Raw genomic sequence first — 21,285 nt, 5'->3', positions numbered from 1 at the left:
ACGCAAACTTTGTGCTATTAACTATTAAAATTATAATTAATATTAACTGATAGTGGCATGCAGCCTGTGATAAGCACACTGCTGGGTGGCTGCATGCCTCAGCAGAGGGCCCAAGTTTGTGCAAGGCTATGACTACTTAAAGCTAGCCTGCACTACTTAAAGACAAGGTGCATTCTGGCTGCTTCAGGTGCTGAACTGGTTATCAAAGAGCAGCAAGAGGAGTGGAAATGGTGCAGCAGGCCAGAGAGTGTGCTCCAAGGTTCTCTGATGCGACACTAGAGGCCTTGGTACAGGAGGTGGACCGGAGGAGAGAGGTCTTCTTCCCTCAGGGGGCCAAGAGGCCTTCTGACGACACTGAGAAGACAGTGGAAGCAAATGGGCAGGAAGGTCAATGCTTGCAGTGCAGGGAAAAGTTTAACGTCTTCATGTGAGTAGGCAAGGTCAGTCAACTTCAAATGACTTAATCTTACAAATGAACGACTAGTATCACACACTGCTCAATTCAGCACCCCCCTTTACTCACTTACCAACAGTCTCTATCAAGCACAACTCAGAGTTCATATTCACAGCCTCACCTCACCCTCATACATTTAACTGCTGGGATTTTATGGGCCCATCCGAGGTGGGATCGGAGGCAGGGGGGGCACAGAGAATTGTGACTGGTTGGGGGGGGGGGGGGGGGGTTGGGGGACAGCAGGGCGGATATCCTGTCGCCTCTCCATAGCCCAGCGATCTTCCCAGGGCAGAATAGGCTGACGATAGCCTTCCTGCCGAGGTAAATTGAAGCCCGTAAGTGGCCTATTAGGGGCCTCTTCTTGCCGCTGCTGGACTCTTGTCAGTGGCAGGGGATGGGGGGCCTCCGCTGCGCGGAGAGGATGCCTTATAAAACAAGACGCCCTCCCTGTGGGCTTAGGGGGGGGAGGTCCCTTCTTCATGGGTAATTTGAGGACCTCCACCCGGAACCAATTCACCCATCGGGACCCCCCTCTCCCTAGACCACAAGACAACCCCCCAAACCCACTTGTGACCCCGTCTCACCTACCTCTTCTCCGAGGTTACAGCACTGGGCCTGGGTCCAAGGCCTCTGCAATACCAGCAGTGACCACCGCTCCTGGTGGCCCGGCCGATACTGCTTTTTTTTTCTTGTAGAGGGAGCTTTACTCTGTATCTAATCCCCGTTCTTTTTTTTTTCTTAAGGTGGCCTTTATACCCCAGGCCTCTTTTATATTTTTCATGTCGAGGGGGCCTTTATTCCTCAGGCCCCCTTTATATACGGCCGATACTGCTGTGCTGACAGTCCTTTGATTGGCCTGCAGCTGTTGGAAGCGGGATCCCCATCTCTTTAATGTATTTAATGGGATGGGGATCCCGCCTCCTGATTCTTTGATTTAAAAAGACCCGAGGATTGCACTGGGGGTGAGGGAAGGCAGAGTTGCGGTTCCCCCCACCTTTTCAGCCTGGTGCCGGGAGCCCCACCTCCAGTGCAAAACCCAGCCCAACACTTCCAGCTATTCGACTATGACAAGCATGTTGCCCAAACATATTGCAGCATACTCACTGACACACTTCCCTCTCTCTTGCAGGATAAGGTAGCCCGTAACCAGAGGCAGCAACACCTAACTGGCTGCATGCCCACAGCACCATGAAAGAGACTGTGCTGGCTATCACTGGAGCAGCCATGACAAAGGCCATGGCTGGGCTGAAACCATTAGAATTAGAATTAGAACATTACAGCGCAGTACAGGCCCTTCGGCCCTCGATGTTGCGCCGACCTGTGAAACCATCTGACCTACACTATTCCATTTTCATCCATATGTCTATCCAATGACCACTTAAATGCCCTTAAAGTTTGCGAATCTACTACTGCTGCAGGCAGGGCGTTCCACGCCCTTACTACTCTCTGAGTAAAGAAACTACCTCTCACATCTGTCCTATATCTATCACCCCTCAACTTGAAGCTATGTCCCCTCGTGTTTGCCATCACCATCCGAGGAAAAAGACGCTCACTATCCACCCTATCTAACCCTCTGATTACCTTATATGTCTCGATTAAGTCACCTCCCCTCCTCCTTCTCTCCAACGAAAACAACCTCAAGTCCCTCAGCCTTTCCTCGTAAGACCTTCCCTCCATACCAGGCAACATCCTAGTAAATCTCCTCTGCACCCTTTCCATAGCTTCCACATCCTTCCTATAATGCAGTGACCAGAACTGCACGCAATACTCCAGGTGCGGTCTCACCAGAGTTTTGTACAGCTGCAGCATGACCTCGTGGCTCCGAAACTCGATCCCCCTACTAATAAAAGCTAACACACCATATGCCTTCTTAACAGCCCTATTAACCTGGGTAGCAACCTTCAGGGCTTTATGCACCTGGACACCAAGATCTCTCTGTTCATCTACACTACCAAGAATCTTCCCATTAGCCCAGTACTCTGCATTCCTGTTACTCCTTCCAAAGTGAATCACCTCACACTTTTCCGCATTAAACTCCATTTGCCATCTCTCAGCCCAGCTCTGCAGCCTATCTATGTCCCTCTGTACCCTACAACATCCTTCGGCACTATCCACAACTCCACCGACCTTAGTGTCATCTGCAAATTCACTAACCCACCCTTCTACACCCTCTTCCAGATCATTTATAAAAATGACAAACAGCAGTGGCCCCAAAACAGATCCTTGCGGTACACCACTAGTAACTAAACTCCAGGATGAACATTTGCCATCAACCACCACCCTCTGTCTTCTTTCAGCCAATTTCTGATCCAAAGCTCTAAATCACCTTCAACCCCATACTTCCGTATTTTCTGCAATAGCCTACCGTGGGGAACCTTATCAAACGCCTTACTGAAATCCATATACACCACATCCACTGCTTTACCCTCATCCACCTGTTTGGTCACCTTCTCGAAAAACTCAATAAGGTTTGTGAGGCATGACCTACCCGTCACAAAACCGTGCTGACTATCTCTAATGAACTTATTCTTTTCAAGATGATTATAAATCCTGTCTCTTATAACCTTTTCCAACATTTTACCCACAACCGAAGTAAGGCTCACAGGTCTATAATTACCAGGGCTGTCTCTACTCCCCTTCTTGAACAAGGGGACAACATTTGCTATCCTCCAGTCTTCCGGCACTATTCCTGTCGACAATGACGACATAAAGATCAAGGACAAAGGCTCTGCAATCTCCTCCCTAGCTTCCCAGAGAATCCTAGGATAAATCCCATCTGGCCCAGGGGACTTATCTATTTTCACACTTTCCAAAATTGATAACACCTCCTCCTTGTGAACCTCAATCCCATCTAGCCTCGTAGCCTGAATCTCAGTATTCTCAACAACATTTTCTTTCTCTACTGTAAATACTGACGCAAAATATTCATTTAACACTTCCCCTATCTCCTCTGATTCCACACACAACTTCCCACTACTATCCTTAATTAGCCCTAACCTAACTCTAGTCATTCTTTTATTCCTGATATACCTATAGAAAGCCTTAGGGTTTTCCCTGATCCTATCCACCAATGACTTCTCGTGTCCTCTCCTTGCTCTTCTTAGCTCTCCCTTTAGATCCTTCCTGGCTAGCTTGTAGTTCTCAAGCGCCCTAACTGAGCCTTCACGTCTCATCCTAACATAAGCCGCCTTCTTCCTCTTGACAAGCGCTTCAACTTCTTTAGTAAACCACGGCTCCCTCGCTCGACAACTTCCTCCCTGCCTCACAGGTACATACTTATCAAGGACACACAGCAGCTGCTCCTTGAATAAGCTCCACATTTCGATTGTTCCCATCCCCTGCAGTTTCTTTCCCCATCCTACGCATCCTAAATCTTGCCTAATCGCATCATAATTTCCTTTCCCCCAGCTATAATTCTTGCCCTGCGGTATATACCTGTCCCTGCCCATCGCTAAGGTAAACCTAACCGAATTGTGATCACTATCACTAAAGTGCTCACCTACATCTAAATCTAACACCTGGCCGGGTTCATTTCCCAGTACCAAATCCAATGTGGCATCGCCCCTGGTTGGCCTGTCTACATACTGTGTCAGAAAACCCTCCTGCACACACTGGACAAAAACTGACCCATCTAAAGTACTCGAACTATAGTATTTCCAGTCGATATTTGGAAAGTTAAAGTCCCCCATAACAACTACCCTGTTACTCTCGCCCCTGTCGAGAATCATCTTCGCTATCCTTTCCTCTCCATCTCTGGTACTATTCGGAGGTCTATAGAAGACTCCCAACAGGGTGACCTCTCCTCTCCTGTTTCTAACCTCGGCCCATACTACCTCAGTAGACGAGTCCTCAAACGTCCTTTCTGTCACTGTAATACTCTCCTTGATTAACAATGGCACACCCCCCCCCTCTTTTACCATCTTCTCTGTTCTTACTGAAACTTCTAAATCCCGGAATCTGCAACATCCATTCCTGCCCCTGCTCTACCCATGTCTCCGAAATGGCCACTACATCGAGATCCCAGGTACCAACCCATGCTGCAAGCTCACCCACCTTATTCCGGATGCTCCTGGCGTTGAAGTAGACACACTTTAAACCAGGTTCTTGCTTGCCAGTGCCCTCTTGCGTCCTTGTAACCATATCCCTGACCTCACTACTCTCAACATCCTGTACACTGGCACTACAATTTAGGTTCCCATTCCCCTGCTGAATTAGTTTAAACCCCCCCGAAGAGCACTAGCAAATCTCCCCCCCAGGATATTGGTACCCCTCTGGTTCAGGTGAAGACCATCCTGTTTGTAGAGGTCCCACCTACCCCAGAAAGAGCCCCAATTATCCAGGAAACCAAAACCCTCCCTCCTGCACCATCCCTGCAGCCACGTGTTCAACTCCTCTCTCTCCCTATTCCTCAGTATGCTCTTAACTAATCCACCGTCTCACATTTCACTTCCCACTTATCTTACAATCTCTTGCTTTCCCCCGTTTCTCTCACCCAACCACTACCCTTGTGCCCTTATCCTTTCAAAGATCAAAGAACTGCCACCTGGTCAAGCACTGCTGCGGGACTGTGAAGTCCAAGAACAGCAGGACACTGAAGAAGAAAAACACTGTCACTGGATTTCAGACTTGCAATCGCCAACTCAAATACTGGCACTGCATATAATTTAGAGTGTAGCATGGAGGTGGGATCTGCACATGGTGAGCTGGATTTATGAAGCTGGTGGGGATCACGACACTGGGCCAAAAAGGGGAGGGGAACTGTACCTTGGCCGTTTGGTGGACCCCTGGCTGGATTTCACGGCTCTTGGGCAATTAACAGGGCTTCTGCATCCAAGAGCTGTCAGCCAATCAGAGGGCCGGCTGCTCAGCAGTCCCAAAAGTGCCACCAGGAGCAGTGGTCACTGCTGGAACTGCAGCAGTCACCAGACCAAGTGCAGCCACGGAGAGCCAGACTGCAGGTAAACAGGGGGCGGGCTCGCCAGAGCCAGTCAGGTAGGCCCCGTCGAGGAGTGGGGTGGGAGAAGGGTTGTTCAGGGCAGGGGCTTGGGTGGCGGCACTGGGGTGGCCTTTACCGCAAGGGGCCCTCATTGGGCCTCAGACTGCCCATGGAGGAGGGCACCTCCACCAGCCCACCTGGAAGCTGCCTGGTTTTACTGGGTGGCCTCTGTACGTGGTGGAGGGTCCCTCCCGCCGCTGGTAAAATGCCAGCAGCGGTGGGAAGACCCCCTTAAGTGGCCATTAATTGGCCACTTAAGGGCCTCAATTGGCCTCTGGGCAGGAAGGCTGTCCTCAACCTTCCCTCCCCTGGACTAAATTCAATGGTGTCAAGGAAGGTGACGGGCACTCCATCCCGCCAGCCTTCCTTCACAATTTTATGGGCCCTTCCCACCCCTGGCCACACTGCCCGTCCCTGGAGGGCTCATAAAATTCAGCCAGTTGAGTCACTGGTCACAAGTGGCCTGCAGCCAGGGCAGGGGGTAAAGTATAGAGCAAATGCCAGCTCCCCAAAGGCAAGGTCGCACACAAGTGCTGCTGCTGTGGACTTTGATGGGGCAGTGTACGGAAAAAGGCTGATGGCTATGCACACAGAAACATGGTGCATTGGCAGGCCTGCCAGAAAGCTTGATCTCATCGTCAAGGAGCATGGAGGAGTCCGGCTCTAAATTTCACAGGGCTTTGTGCAGAGCTTGGAGCCAATTCTTTCCAGCAAGGAAGTGTTAGCCAACTCCATGAGAACACTTGTGGACCCGACCATGATGCAGCATCTGGTGGTCAATGTGTCAGCTTCCAAGGAAGCACAAACGGAAGCAAACCCAATGTCTGGGTACTGCAGTGGAAGCTCAGACTGAGGTCATCAATTCTCAGCTTGCTGCCATGTAAGCTCAGGCTGCTGCCATCATGGCTGCAGATACCAGTGCTCAGAAGGGTTTTCGGGGTCTCATAGCAGTCGAGCAATTTGTGCTCCAGCGAATTACTAGGATTGCTGAGGCGCCAACCCGGGGCAGTGGCAGTAGTACCATGGAGTACAAAGCTGCTGTCCTCTCTCTGAATGACAGCATTTGTGCTCCCACCACTGCTACTTTGCCAGTGCCCTTGCTGTTGCCTGTCAGCCAACCAGCCCAGACTCTTGCAACTCATGCTGAGGTGGTGCAGTCCGAAGCTGAGCCTTCTTGGCCCAGAACTGCTTGAGGGCATGCTGCAAGGCCACTTGTAATCTCCCCCACTGAAAGTCAGCAACTTTCCACCAGCCATGCTGCAGTCACTGGGACAGCACTGCGTAGGAGCACTAGGCCAGGCAAAAGCATCCATAAGATAGGCATTAAAGAATGCTTCAGGGTGATTAGTTAACTTTTATATGGAATATTGGATGATTAATTGGATAAAGTTGGTTTGAATGGTTGTTTTGTGGTGGCTTTTATTTCAGTATTTTAACTAAAAGGACACAGTGGCGCAGTGGTTAGCACCGCAGCCTCACAGCTCCAGCGACCCGGGTTCAATTCTGGGTACTGCCTGTGTGGAGTTTGCAAGTTGTGTCTGTGTGGGTTTCCTCCGGGTGCTCCGGTTTCCTCCCACAGCCAAAATACTTGCAGATTGATAGGTAAATTGGCCATTATAAACTGCCCCTAGTATAGGTAGGTGGTAGGGGAGTATAGGGACAGGTGAGGATGTGGTAGGAATATGGGATTAGTATAAATGGGTGGTTAATGATTAGATTAGATTAGATTAGATTCGAGATACAGCACTGAAACAGGCCCTTCGGCCCACCGAGTCTGTGCCGACCATCAACCACCCATTTATACTAATCCTACACTAATCCCATATTCCTACCAAACATCCCCACCTGCCCCTGTATTTCCCTACCACCTACCTATTCTAGTGACAATTTATAATGGCCAATTTACCTACCAACCTGCAAGTCTTTTGGCTTGTGGGAAGAAACCGGAGCACCCGGAGAAAACCCACGCAGACACAGGGAGAACTTGCAAACTCCACACAGGCAGTACCCAGAATCGAACCCGGGTCCCTGGAGCTGTGAGGCTGCGGTGCTAACCACTGCGCCACTGTGCCACCCTGGTCGGCACAGACTCGGTGGGCCGAAGGGCCTGTCTCAGTGCTGTATCTCTAAATCAAAAAAAATCAGACACTGTGATGGTCTGTAACAGAGGGATGGTAAGGTGTGCGGCTGTTGTACACGAGGACTTTGAGTTGTGTTCGGTGGAGCTGTAGTTGATTGAGACTTGGCTGGAAAGGGGGTATGCAGGTTGTCTCCTCCTTTCCTCTTGCTCTTCCTGCTCCTCCTCCTGAGCTGCTCGCCATATCCTTGGTGGCAAGGGCTGTGCCATCATGACAATGAGGTCATGCAGGGTAAAGCAGACTACTATGAATTGGCACATATGCTTTGGCAAGTACTGCAGGAGTGGTCCAGGCAGTGGAACCATTGGCCAAGCACCCCAACGGTCTGCTCTTCAATGTTTTGTGTGGCAACATGGCTTTATTGCACAAATGCTAGACATATGTGGTTGAGTTGCGAAGCAGAATCATGATCCAGGTGTTAAACGGACAGCTCTGGTCACCCAGCAGCCACCCTCTGGTCTGTTGTGGTGGCTCAAATAGTGAGGGAACAGCAGGCTGGTGCAGAATATAAGCATTGAGACTGTTGTCAGGATAGTGGGCATTCAATAGCATGATGTGTTGAGCGTGGTTGCACATCAACTGCACAGTCAGCAAGTGGTAACTTTCACAGTGCAGTACATCTCAGTAGACATAGCCTCTGCGCGTTTGCATAGTTGATGTCACCCTGCATCATGGGTTACCCGTTTTCTGGCAAAGCAATGTGCATTATCTGCCTGCTCCTCTGGTCAGCGAGAGCACTCCACCCTGGCATAAATAGCATGTCATATCTCTTATGCAGCAGTGGATGGCAAACTGGGAGATATTGCCAGCTCCAGCCTGAAAGGATCCCAATATGAAGAAATTCAGGGCCACAGTCACCTTCACAACCACTGGCAGTGCTGTCCTTGCCCTGCTCTGAGGTTGCAGGCCTGCTTGCAAGAAGTGGCAGAGTTGTATTAGCAACATGTTTGTAAAGCACAGACAATGTACACATTGTTCCTGGTTTAGGTAGAGGTAAGAGGAATGGTCCCGGAAGATCCTTAGTAGATAAGGCCTCCTGCTGAGAGTCCTTCTTCCCATCCTCTTCCTTCTCCCTCTACGAGCAGCTTGTCCTCTTCTCTGCTGCCTCTGCTCCATCTCCCTCTCATGCTGCAGCCCAAGGGGGACAGTAACTACAACACTCAGGAATGGGAGCAAGTGGTCTGACCAGAACCCTTAAAGTCAGAAGCAAGGCCTTCAAAAGAGAATTGGATTAGCATCTGAAGGGAAAAAAATTACAGGGCTATGGGGCATGGGCAGGGGAGTGGGACTAGCTACATTGCATGTACAGAGAGCTGGCACAGACTCAACTGGCCGAATAGCCTCCTTCTGTACTGTAACCATTCTATGATGCTATGATCCTCCACATGCAGCACATTCCCTGTCGACTTCACCAATGTGGCATAACTTTGAAAACCAGAAGAACATAAGAAATAGAAGCAGGAGTAGATCATATGGCCCCTCGAGCCTGCTCCACCATTCAATACGATCATGGCCGATCCTCAGCGTCAACTCCACTTTCTTGCCCATTCCCCATATCCCTTGATTCCCTGATAGACCAAAAATTGGTCTATCTCAGACTTAAATATATTCAACGATGGAACTTCCACAATCCTCTGGGATAGAGAATTCCAAAGATTCACAAGCCTCTGAGTGAAGAAATTTCTCCTCATCTCATTCCTAAATGATCAGCCCCTTGTCATGAGACTATTCCCCTGTGTTCTAGATTCTCCTACCAGGGGAAACAACCTCTCAGTGTCTACCCTAACAAGCCCCTTCAGAATCAAATCCCACACGGGCGCCCTGCTGTTTTTGAAGCTCGCCGCCGATCTAGGCGGTGAGCTGGAAAAATTCAGCCCAATCTCACATTCTTCTAAGCTCCAGAGAGTATAGACCCAATTTACTTAGCCACTCATCATAGGACAACCCTTTCATCCCAGGAACTAATCTAGTGAACCTTGGCTGTACTACTTCCAATGAAAGTATATCCTTTCTTAAATAGGGAGACCAAAACTGCACACAATATTCTAGGCATGGTCTCACAAAAGCCCTGTACAATTGTAGCAAGACTTCCTTATTCTTGGATTCCAATCCCCTTGCAATAAAGGGCAACATGCCATTTGCCTTCCTAATTGCTTGCTGAACCTGCATGCTAACTTTGTGTTCCTTGTCCAAGTACACCCAAGTCCCTCTGAACATAAACATTTACAATATTCACACCTTTTAAAAAATATTCTGCTTTTGTATTCTACTGCCAAAGTGAATAACTTCACTCTTCCCCACGTTACACTCCATCTGCCACTTTGTTGCCCACTCACTTAACCTGTCTATATCATTCTGCATCCTCTTTGTGTCCTCCTCAGAGCTTTCATTCCCACTATGCTATGTATTGTCAGCAAAGCTAGATACATTACTCTTGGTCTCTTCATCTATGTCATTGATGTAGAGTATAAATAGCTCAGGCCTTAGCACTGATCCTTCTAGCGCTCCGTTCATCAAGCATACCAACTTGAAAATGCCCTGTTAATCCCTACTCTTTGCTTCCTGTCTGTTAATTAATCCTCTATCCATGCTAAAAAATACCCCCAACTCCATGAGCCCTTATCTTGTGTATTAACCTTTTGTGTGGCACCTTTTGGAATGCCTTTTGGAAATCCAAGTATTACATCTACAGATTCCCCTATATCTACCCTACTAGTTACATCCTCAAAAAACCCTAATAAATTTGTTAAACACGATTTCTCTTTCATAAAAGCATGTTGACTTTATCTGATCATACTATGATTTTCTAAGTGCATTGTTAAGACTTTCTTAATAATAGGATTCCAGCATTTTCCTGATGACTGATGTCAGGCTAACTGGCCTGTAGTTCCCTGTTTTCTCTCTCCCTCCTTTCGTGAATAATGGTGTTACATTTGCTAACTTTCCAATCTGTTGGAATGGTTCTAAAATCTAGGGAATTTTGGAAAACCAGCAAACACTTCTACAAACTGACAGAGCCAGAAGAAATTAATCAGCAACTAACCTGAGAGTGCTTGATGATCCCTTTAAATAGCGCTGGTGGGAGGGGTGAGGGGTGGTTCCTTCCTGCTGCTGAATGCACGTTCAATTATGCATATTTTAGAGAAGGCGTTAGCGGAGCGGCGAGGACAAAGATGACAGTGTTTGCATCAAAGCAGCGTTATACACTAACTGACATCACGATCTACCTACTCTGCATATTTCTGGTGCACACTCCTAATACCCATGCAAATGCCCTCATCAAAATGGCATTCAGTGCAAGCCATGCTGAAAGAATGCGCATGGTGGGGACCCCATTCTGGTACCAAAACGATACCAGTCGCACTGAAACTACAGGCGCTATGGAGCCCAATTTTACAGCCAAGGTTCCATATATCAAGTCCATTTCTCAAATGTCATTCTTTCCATCAGCATAAACTTGTAACAGGTTTGCATAAAATAGCTTCAGTAGAATATATTATTAAATGCACCCTATAACTAGCTTCATGTTGCTTCCTGTCTTTTTTTGTTTCAGGGGCACACCAAAAAAAGTAAAATGTCAGGGCATTAAGGCACTATTAACTTGTACTTTTTAATTATACTTATTAAAGTATCTTGAATTTTGTTAAAATAGTGCAGGTTAAGATGACAATTTAATAGTCACGTTGTAGAGCTGCTGCTGACAGCAGTTCTAAACTCTACTGGTAATGCTGTAAAGAGGTCGGGGAGAGGCTCTAATAGCATAGTCCACATTTATATGTTTCATAAACAACCCCAATTAAATTATGGTAAAAAATATTCATTACTTTTGCTAACAGTTGGCATCCTAACAACTGTGGGCTATGCAATTCCACATGTACGGTCTTGTCACCAGCTTTGATAAATATTACTAGCTTGATGTTTTGTAAAATAGTGCTGAGTAATGAGATCAATATTTGTTCATGAGTAACTATAGAAATAAAGCCACTATTTGCTTCACCATCAAAAGTGATGGCATTTCTACAACACAGCTTTGAATGCTGTTAAAAACCAATAAAACAAATGAAACCCAGCTGGAGGTATTGCAACATCTAAAGGTCCTCTCATTTTCTCCAACATTATAATCCTACAGTTTCATTATCATCAGGCTTCTTCAAAGAAATAAAATGCATACAAAATTTACCATAGCACTGATAGCATTCAGCTGTTAGATGGCAGCATTCCTCTCTTTCCAAAAAACACCATTATATATTGTCATAAAAATATCAGACAATGTAAGCCTCATTACAGACACTGTATGGAGTCCAGATTGCTAACTATTTGTCCACCATCAAACATTCATCACTTACAATTTTTTCTGCAACATCGATGCCCTATCCCATCATTCAAACAACAACTTTCATTTATATAGTGTCTTTAACATAGTAAAACATCTCAAAGCACTTCACAGGAGGGTTATCAGACAAAATATGACACTGAGCATAAGGAAATATTAGGACAGGTGACCGAAAGCTTGGGCAAAGAAGCAGATTTTAAGGAGCATCTTAAACGAGGAGAGAAAGGTAGAAAGGTGGAGACGTTTAGGGCATGCCCCAAGGTTCCATTCTAGGCCACTACAATTCCTTATCTATGTTCCATCCCTTGTCAACATCATTCATAGATATGGATTCAGCTTCCTTGTATTTGTTGAGTAAACCCAGCTCTGTCTTTCCACCACTTCATAACCAACACTGGCAGTGCTGCCCATTTGTCTGATATCAAATCATGAATAAATGCTTTCTCCAACATCAACAAGATCAAAATCATGCTGCTTGTCACCAACCAAAAACTTCACACTCTGGCCCTTCTTCATTTCCCTCCTTATCTGTTCATACAGCCTGAACTTAACAATGCACAATCTTGGCAGCCTGTTTGACCCTGAGCTGAGCTTCAACCCCCACATCCTTTCCATCACCAGGACCATCTTTGTAACATCAGCTCCCTCTGCTCTTGCATTACCTCAACCCAGTGAAGCTCTCATCCACATCTAGAATCCATTACCAGGGATGGGAAGAGGCCGAAGAAGATCATAATATGGTTGGATAGAGTCAACATGGATTTATGAAAGGGAAATTGTGTTTGATAAATCTGTTACAGTTTTTTTGATATTGTAATGTGAGGTAATGCATTTTGGAAGGTCTAATACAGGTGGGAAGTATACAGTAAATGGCAGAACCCTTAGGAGTATTGACAGGCAGAGAGATCTGGGCGTACAGGTCCACAGGTCACTGAAAGTGGCAACGCAGGTGGATAAGGTAGTCAAGAAGGCATACGGCATGCTTGCTTTCATCGGGGTCGGGGCATAGAGTATAAAAATTGGCAAGTCATGTTGCAGCTGTACAGAACCTTAGTTAGGCCACACTTAGAATATTGCGTGCATTTCTGGTCGCCACACTACCAGAAGGACATGGAGGCTTTGGAGAGGAGGTTTACCAGGATGTTTCCTGGTCTGGAGGGCATTAGCTATGAGGAGAGGTTGGAAAAACTTGGATCGTTTTCACTGGAACGACGGAGGTGGAGGGGCGACATGATAGAGGTTTACAAAGTTATGAGCAGCATGGACAGAGTGGATAGTCAGAAGCTTTTTCCCAGGGTGGAAGAGTCAGTTACTAGGGGACATAGGTTTAAGGTGCAAGGGGCAAAGTCTAGAGGGGATGTGTGAGGCAAGTTTTTTACACAGAGGGTGGTGAGTGCCTGGAACCTGCTGCCAGGGGAGGTGGTGGAAGCAGATACGATAGCGACGTTTAAGAGACATCTTGACAAATACATGAATAGGAAAGGAATAGAGGGATATGGGCCCCGGAAGTGCAGATGGTGTTAGTTTAGGCAGGCATCAAGATCGGCGCAGGCTTGGAGGGCCGAATGGCCTGTTCCTGTGCTGTACTGTTCTTTGTTTGCTCTTTGTAAGTAGTAGGGTGGATAAGAGGGAGCCAGTAATGTAGTTTTAGTTTTAGTTTTAGAGATACAGCACTGAAACAGGCCCTTCGGCCCACCGAGTCTGTGCCGACCATCAACCACCCATTTATACTAATCCTACACTAACTCCATATCCCTACCACCTACCTATACTAGAGGCAATTTATAATGGCCAATTTACCTATCAACCTGCAAGTCTTTGGCATGTGGGAGGAAACCGGAGCACCCGGAGCAAACCCACGCAGACACAGGGAGAACTTGTAAACTCCACACAGGCAGGACCCAGAATTGAACCCGGGTCGCTGGAGCTGTGAGGCTGCGGTGCTAACCACTGCGCCACTGTGTATTTGGTGTCATGCTCGGAAGGAGCCATGATGAAGTAAACAATGAACTGGAGAAACTATGAAAGAAAAAAATCAACTGTTAAACTGAACCAAAGAAAATAGGCACCTTTGTGCCACAGACAAAATGGAGTAGAGGTATGGTATCCTGTACTGTCAATAAACAAGACTATCTACAAAGACAAAACTCAATAACTGCATCTGAATTAGCTCTGGGGAAAACCCATTGAAATTGAAAGGAGCCCATTACATGTTGATGACTCCTATCTACAGGAATGAACTGACAAAGGTTCTGTAAACAGACTGACTCCACAGCCTCAAGCAAGATGAATAGGTGTGAAGTAGCACCATTGTAATAGAATGGTCCCCATCCAGACACCAACAGATACCAATGGTTTCCATATCCTGCACCATTGTGTAGTCACACCATGGGAGAGGACCCTACCCTGTATCATCTGACAGAGACGCAAATGCGATAGATTTTTACCTGAAAAGATAGCCCTCTAGAGAGAGTGGGGAGATCAAGCAAAGACTACAGAAAGCCAGTTCCAGCCAAAGGCTGTGAGATTGGTCCAGCTAAGGAAGAAGCCTTGTTGCTGATACTATACTTCAACATGCTGCAGCAGAGAACTTAAAAGGTGACCACTGCCTCGGACTGAAGTTTTAACCACCAGAAATCTACAACACCTCAGCAAGCTCACTATAAACATCCAGGCCTGCACCTTTGAAAAGCCTTTCCTCCCGAAAAGATTCAACAGGTTTCTGTGAACCACAAACTGTTATATCACTTTGAACTTTAGTTGCATCCTAACCTTTTTCTCTCTATATATCTATTCTTGTGTATGCATGTTTATATGAATGCATGAGTGGGTGATGACTGCAAACAATTCCGGTTTTTTTCAGTTTAAACAAAAATTTAACCTTCCCAGAATACTGAGGGAGGCAAGGGAGGAAATTGCTGGGGCCTTGACAGAAATCTTTGCATCCTCATTGGCTACAGGTGAGGTCCCAGAGGACTGGAGAATAGCCAATGTTGTTCCTTTGTTTAAGAAGGGTAGCAAGCATAATCCAGGAAATTACAGGCTGGTCAGCCTTGCATCAGTGGTAGGGAAATTATTGGAGAGGATTCTTCGGGACAGGATTTACTCACATTTGGAAACAAATGGACTTATTAGCGAGAGGCAGCATGGTTTTGTGAAGGGGAGGTCGTGTCTCACTAACTTTATCGGGTTTTTTGAGGAAGTGACGAAGATGATTGATGAAGGATGGGCAGTGGATGTTGTCTACATGGACTTCAGTAAAGCCTTTGACAAGGTCCCTCATGGCAGACTGGTACAAAAGATGAAGTCACACGGGATCAGAAGTGAGCTGGCAAGATGGATACAAAACTAGCTTGGTCATAGAAGACAGAGGGTAGCAGTGGAAGGGTGCTTTTCTGAATGGAGGGATGTGACTAGTGGTGTTCCGCAGGGATCAGTGCTGGGACCTTTGCTGCTTGTAGTATATATAAATGATTTGGAGGAAAATGTACCTGGTCTGATTAGTAAGTTTGCAGACGACACAAAGGTTGGTGGAGTTGCAGATAGCGATGAGGATTGTCAGAGGATACAGCAGGATATAGATCGGTTGGAGACTTGGGCGAAGAAATGAGAGATGGAGTTTATTCTGGACAAATGTGAGGTAATGCATTTTGGAAGGTCTAATACAGGTGGGAAGTATACAGTAAATGGCAGAACCCTTAGGAGTATTGACAGGCAGAGAGATCTGGGCGTACAGGTCCACAGGTCACTGAAAGTGGCAACGCAGGTGGGTAAAGTAGTCAAGAAGGCATATGGCATGCTTGCCTTCATCCGTCGGGGCATAGAGTATAAAAATTGGCAAGTCATGCTGCAGCTGTACAGAACCTTAGTTAGGCCACACTTGGAGTATTGCGTATAATTCTGGTCGCCACACTACTAGAAGGATGTAGAGGCTTTGGAGAGGGTACAGAAGAGGTTTACCAAGATGTTTCCTGGTCTGGAGGGTATTAGCTATGAGGAGAGGTTGGATAAACTTGGATTGTTTTCATTGGAACGACAGAGGTGGAGGGGTGACATGATAGAGGTTTACAAAGTTATGAGTGGCATGGACAGAGTGGATAGTCAGAAGCTTTTTCCCAGGGTGGAAGAGTCAGTTACTAGGGAACATAGGTTTAAGGTGCGAGGGGCAAAGTTTAGAGGAGATGTGTGAGGCAAGTTTTTTGCACAGAGGGTGGTGAGTGCCTGGAACTTGCTGCGGGGGGAGGTGGTGGAAGCAGGTACGATAGCGACATTTAAGAGGCATCTTGACAAATACACGAATAGGATGGGAATAGAGGGATATGGACCCCGGAAGTGCAGAAGGTTTTAATTTAGACAGGCATCAAGATCGGCGCAGGCTTGGAGAGCTGAATGGCCTGTTCCTGTGCTGTACTGTTCTTTGTTCCTTTTTTTAACCTACGAGAAAAGCTGCCATGTGTCTGTTTATTTGACCCTAAAAACACTCAGGGACTAACACACCATTTTTAAAAAAAACATTACCTGCGCTCAGTTGGGAGGTGTCCGTAATATTGGATTTTCAATAAAATTTTGATAAGGTGCCACACAAGAGGTTATTACACGAAATTAAGACTCATGGGATTGGGGATAATATATAAGCATGGATTGAGGATTGGTTAAGGGATGGAAAACAGAGAGTAGGAATAAACGGATCATTTTTATGTTGACAAGCTGTAACTAGTAGGGTGCCCAAGGATCAGTGCTTGGTCTCAGCTATTTACACACTATATGAATGACTTAGATCAGGGTACTGACTGTAATGTATCCAAGAGGACGCAAAGAGCCTGTGGGGCAGCAGAGTGGCGCAGTGGTTAGCACCGCAGCCTCACAGCTCCAGTGACCCGGGTTCAATTCTGGGTACTGCCTGTGTGGAGTTTGCAGGTTCTCCCTGTGTCTGCGTGGGTTTTCTCCGGGTGCTCCGGTTTCCTCCCACATGCCAAAGACTTGCAGGTTGATAGGTAAATTGGCCATTATAAATTGCCTCTAGTATAGGTAGGTGGTAGGGATATGGAATTAGTGTGGGATTAGTATAAATGGGTGGTTGATGGTCGGCACAGACTCGGTGGGCCGAAGGGCCTGTTTCAGTGCTGTATCTCTAAAATAAAAAAAATAAAATTCAAAAAAAGGACTTAGACAGTGTTAAGTGAGTGGGCAAGAACGTGGTAGAATGGTGATGTTATCCAGGTTGGTCAGAAAATAGAAAAGCAGAATACTTTTCAAATGGTGAGATTGGGAAATGGTATGCAGACGGTTGTGTGTGTCTTTGTATATGAATCACAGAAAGTTAATTTGCGGGCAGTGCAAGCAATTAGGAAAGCAAATGGTATGTTAGCAATTGTATAGGCCTTGGTGACACCACACCTGGAGTACAGTGTACAGTTGTAGTTCCCTTATCTAAGGAAGGATATACTTGCTTTAGAGGGAATGCAATGAAGGTGCACCAGATCTATGCCTGGGGTGAGGGGATTATCCTGTGATCAGAGATTGAGTAGACAAGGCCTATATCCCTAGAGTTTAGAAGAATGAGAGGTGATCTCATTGAAATATATACAATTCTTAAGGGTAGATGCTGGAAAAGTGTTTCCCCTGGCAGGGGAATCTAGAACACGGGGTCACAGTCTCAGAATAAATTGTTGGCCATTCAGAACTGAGATGAGGAGTATATTTTAACTCAAAGGTCGAAATTTAATGTAGGGTGGGAGGCCCCGCCCATCAGCTGAAAAGTCAGGGCTCCGCTGGGCCTGGGGAGCCACACTGGAATTTTTCACTCCCCAGGCCCTTAATTGGTCCTGGGTGGGATTTCCACCTCCTTGAGGCAGGAAGCCCTGCGTAGTGCAGCTGCCGGCCAATCAGCGGGCTGGCAGATCTTTGTCCCAGCACCACCACTGGGAACAGTGGCCACTGCTGGGACTACACCCAGCAATTGCAAACAAGGTGAAGGACACCCCCAGAACTCAGGTAAGTTTTTGGGGACAATTGACCGGGCCCTGGTGAGGCAAGGGGGGTTCGGTTAGAGGGGGAGGGAAGTGTCGTGCATTGGGGCTTCGGGGGTGGCCCTCCGTGGAGCACAGGGTGCCCGATCAGGAGGGCCCCCCAATAGCCCGCAAGAAGGCCGCCAGGTTTTACCTGACTGTGTTCTTGGGGCCTTTGCCGTCCACCCGCTGTGGGTAAAATACGCGCAGCGGCAGGAGGAGACCCTGAAGTGGCAGTTAATTGGCCACTTAAGGGCCTTGATTGGCCTGGGGCGTTTCTCACTGCTGACATCCTGTGTAAAACTGTGTCTAGGGGCGGGAGGGGGTCAAGAACAGCCCCCATCCCCATCTCCCAATCAATTTTACCCCGCCCCACCCCCCGCCACCAGCCCGCTCATTGGGGGGGGGTGGGGCGGGGGGAGTCAAGAAAATTCCAGCCAAAGGATTGTGAACTTTGGAAATCCTCTATCCTAGAGAGCTGGGGATGTTCAGACGTTGAGTATAAGCAAGGCAGAGATTGCTAGATTTTTGGATACTAGGGGAATTAAGGGATATGGGGACTGGGTGGGAAAGTAGATGTGGATGTTCAGTCATGATCGAATTGATTGGCGGAACAGGCTTGAGGGGTTGAATGGCCAACTCCGACTCTTATTTATTCCATTCTTATCTTCATCACCCACTGGCTCAGCTTTGCCAGTTCTCCTCACTAACTTTCCCCTGGCTGGGGAATCTAGAACACAGGATCACAGTCTCAGAATAAGGGGTTGGCCATTTGGCAGAGCAGGCTCAAAGAGCCAAATTGGCTACACGAGCTCTTATTTCTTACATTGTTATGTTTCCTTACTTCACCCGATGGATACTCCAACCAGTGGAAACGTATCAATGTAAACAACAATTTGCATTTATGTAGCACCTTTAACATAGTAAAATGTACCATGGCGTTTCACAGGGCTATTATCAAACAAAATTTGACACTGAGCCATGTAAGGAGATATTAAGGTAGAGCTTGGTCAAAGAGGTAGGTTTTATGGATTCTCTTTGGGAGAAAAGAGAAGTAGCGAGGTTTAGAGAGGGAATTCCAGAGTTTAGGGTCTCAGCATTTGAAGGCACAGCCGCCAATGATGCAGTGATTAAAATCAAGGATGAACATGAGGCCAGAATTGGAGGAATGCAGATATCTCAGAGTGTTGTAGGGTGGGAGAAGGTTACAGATATAGGGAGGGGGCGAGGCTATAAAGGGATTTGAAAACAAGAATGAGAATTTTAAAATTGGGCTGTTGCTTAACTGGGAGCCAATGTAGGTCAGCAAGCACAGGGCTCATGGGTGAATGGCAAGGGAGATTTGAATGAACTTAATTTTATGGAGGGTGGAAGCTGGGAGGCTGGCTAGGAGTGCATTGGAATAGTCAAGTCTAGAGGTAACAAAGGCAAGGATGAGGGTTTCAGCTGCAGATGAGCTGAGGCAGGGGTTGAGTTATGTGATGTTATGGAGGTGGAAATAGGCAGTCTTAGTGACAGTGCAGGTATGTGGGCGGAAGCTCACCTCGGGGATAAATACGACTCTCTCGCATTCACTCATCGATTCACACTCATTCTCACACAATCACACTCATTCACCCATTTGCTCACTCAGTCACTCTCATATTTACTCACTTTCACTTAGTAACTTACGCTTTCACACACTGTTTTACACTTATTCCCTCACAGTCTCACACTCTTAATGTCACTCCCTCACTCACATTTTACTCAATTGCTCACTCAGTCAGACTGTTCCTTACTCTCTATCGGTCTCTCTTAATCTCTTACTCACTCATTCACACTTTCATTCACTCACTGGTTCAATTGATCACTCCCTTTCTGACTCAGCAACTCATCCCTTTCATTTTCATATTGTTACGAACAGGTGGGAAATGATAGAAGTGGTTTCCCTTTTCACCTCTCAACTGACCAAAGACCATGTGTTTTTATTAGAATTGTATTTTAACCTTTGATCATTTTAATGGTCAATAAACAGACAAATGACAGCTTTTTCCTGCAAGTTTAAAGAAAGATAAATGTTTATTAAATAATAACTGAAAATATTCACACATACACACACACAAGAAAAGACAGAAATTAAAAGATAGCATGCATTTAGGTCTGATGGTTTAAAAAAAAGTTAATTGTGAAACCTTGTTCCATTCCCTGGAAGGAAGATTTAAAAATGATGCAGCCCTGTTTGTTCTTTTTCCTGGTTCACTGACGTCAAACTTTGGAAAGTTCAGGTGGACAGATACTTTGGTTGCAGACTCCTTTGGTCAAATCTCAGTCACAGTTCAATGGTGAAGATCCTGTTACCATTTCTCAGGTAGGGACCTTCAAAGGTCACCTTTTGTCTCTGCCACTAGGTAGTTTAAAAATGATATTCTGTCAGGGTCCATCTTCTTGCTGGGATGGGTCTCTCTCTTCCTTCTGGCTTATGGCTTTCTCTGCAGACAAAAGTGTCTCTTATTTAAATTCCTTATCAGGGACTTGGTTTCTGTCAGGTGTCCAAAGTTTCTCTCCCATTGTGTTTTAATAGGTGATGTTTGACCGTGTGGCCATTGTTAGACAATAGGTTTGGACGTTGCCTATCTTTATGCCATCTTCATAAAATGGTGTTTTTTCATACTCTTTATCCTGGAGTCTCCAGGTCTGCCAAGTCATTGTTAGTCCAACTGGTTTAGGAGGGGTAGCCAATAACATTGAATAGGCTATTTACATTTCTAAAACTTTCTTCAACACTTGACCCGACATGACGATTGATTCAGGGTTCCAGCAGTTACCATGTCTATTCGCAGTACAGGAGAGGTCACCTGACCTCTTACTCCATCTTCTTCTGCAGCAAACGGTGTCTGTTTTGCGTTAAATTCATCAGTTCATTTTATAGTTCATAATTTCTCCTTGCGTGAGCGTGCTAATATTCAGTTACTGTCTCACAATCATTCATATTCAGTCTTACACTCACTCATTCTCTCACGCTCACGTTCAAGGCAACACATTGAAGAACATTAGAGAGCGGGAGGGTGGCATAATGGTAGTATCACTGAGTCATAGACATAGAGAGACAGTCATAGAGAGATACAGCACTGAAACAGGCCCTTCGGCCCACCGAGTCTGTGCCGACCATTAACCACCCATTTATGCTAATCCTACATTAATCCCATATTCCCTACCACATCCCCACCTTCACCCAATTCTCCTACCACCTACCTACACTAGGGGCAATTTACAATGGCCAATTTATCTATCAACCTGCAAGTCTTCGGCTGTGGGAGGAAACCGGAGCACCCAGCGGAAACCCACGTGGTCACAGGGAGAACTTGCAAACTCCGCAC

General features: G+C 46.5%; 1 protein-coding gene across 12 annotated transcripts in view; it reads right to left on the bottom strand.

Annotated features, from left to right (window-relative positions):
* LOC137376532 (CAP-Gly domain-containing linker protein 4-like) overlaps nucleotides 1-21,285 on the bottom strand; it is a 373,251-nt gene that overhangs the window by 13,031 nt on the left and 338,935 nt on the right. The window lies entirely within an intron of this gene.

Source organism: Heterodontus francisci, chromosome 13, assembly GCF_036365525.1.
Source record: "Heterodontus francisci isolate sHetFra1 chromosome 13, sHetFra1.hap1, whole genome shotgun sequence".
Classification (NCBI taxonomy): domain Eukaryota; kingdom Metazoa; phylum Chordata; class Chondrichthyes; order Heterodontiformes; family Heterodontidae; genus Heterodontus; species Heterodontus francisci.
This window is presented reverse-complemented; position numbering and strand designations above follow the sequence as displayed.